The sequence below is a fragment of the Mus caroli genome, chromosome 12, assembly GCF_900094665.2.
Source record: "Mus caroli chromosome 12, CAROLI_EIJ_v1.1, whole genome shotgun sequence".
NCBI lineage: Eukaryota > Metazoa > Chordata > Mammalia > Rodentia > Muridae > Mus > Mus caroli.
This window is the reverse complement of record NC_034581.1, coordinates 1558299-1559827: the sequence shown is the minus strand read 5'-3', so window position 1 is coordinate 1559827 and position 1529 is coordinate 1558299. Positions and strand designations below refer to the sequence as shown.

Genomic DNA, 1529 nt, shown 5'->3' with positions numbered 1-1529 from the left:
GCCGTGTGAGACTAACTGCTAGATCCTTGAACTTCCATTCACAGCTGCGACTGAACCATTGTTGGGAATTGGGCTGCCGACTGTAAGTCATCAATAAATTCTTTTACTATATAGAGACTATCCATAAGTTCTGTGACTCTAGAGAACCCTGACTAATACATATGCATTAGCTCACATATCACTTTCTGAAATTTCTATTATTATTGTGTGTATATGGCATGTCTGTACATGCATATGCCATGGTGTGTGGTGAGCTAAGAGGACACGTTTGGGAATGAGTTCTTTCTTTTCACTGATGGACTCCAGGGAGCAGACTCAGGGCATCAGGCTTGTGTGGCAAGCCTGACTCCTGAGCTGTCTTACTGGCTCCACTTACCACCATTTAAAGAGAACACTTAAGATCCACTTTCAGCAATTTGAAATAATATAGATCATTAATATTAACTATAATCACCATATTTCACAATCAATTTTTATTTTTAGATGTCTTTTAAAGTTTATATGTGTATGTACATATTCTGTATGGGGGATATCTGCATGTGAGTACTCACAGAAGGCAGAAGAATGTATTGGATCCTTTGAAGCTAGAGTTACAGGCTGTTATGATATGCCTGAGTGCTAGAATCTGAACTCAGGACTTCTGGAAGGACAATATGTGCTCTTAACTATTGCTACACCTATGCTCTACCTCTGTTCCCCCCCCCCTTTTGAGACAGGATCTTACTGTATAGTTTTGGTTAGCTGTCCTGAAGCTCACTATGTAGACCCAGCTGACCTTGATTCAGAGAGATCCATCTGTCTCTGTCTGCAGTACCACATCTAGGACTCTCTGAAAAAAATTATGGTTGCATTCAAGTAATTTGTTTTTGTTTTTTTCAAGACAGGGTTTCTCTGGCTGTCCTGGAACTCACTCAAGTAATTTATTAATGAAGTGTTTATGTAGGTATGGTTGGGCTCTTCTGAAATTGTAATTCCTCTGGCTGACCATGAGGATCCACAAGTTAAAGCCTAACCCGGGCATGGTACAGACATCCTGAAATAAAAAGGAGGTCTAGGATGGCTCAGTTGGTAAAATGTGTGCTGCTCAAACATTAGATACCCTAGGTCAATTATAGCATTCATATAAAAAGCTGGACATGAAGGTGTACACTCCCAGAGGTCAAGACAGACCTTTGGAGTGAAAGACTCTAAGGCTCCCAAAGGGGAGACACTCACTCAGGCCTCGGGACAGCCGCGCACCCAAGAAGACACTGAGACCGAACTCAAGATGTAGAGAGTAAGATTTTATAAAGCAACAGCAAGCAAATACATGAACCAGAGCTCTGGGGTCGAAACTCATATACCAAGCAAGGTGCAAGGAGAATCGACGACCGGCCCAAATTTTTCACAAGCTTTTATAAGAGAAAGGCAAGGGGGGAGCAGGGTGGAGAAAGTACAAATCTGCGTCACTAAGGGGTTCTGCCAAGGGTTATTCCAAGGGACTTTCCAGGGGCTTTTCGTAACCAAGGGGTCATGTCCTATATTTTGGC

The 1529-nt window shown here is 42.3% G+C and overlaps 1 protein-coding gene across 3 annotated transcripts in view; it reads left to right on the top strand.

The window, feature by feature from the left end:
• The window catches only part of LOC110307434 (protein FAM228B), a 31422-nt gene that overhangs the window by 10762 nt on the left and 19131 nt on the right, over window positions 1–1529 (top strand). The gene's annotated exons all lie outside the window — the stretch shown is intronic.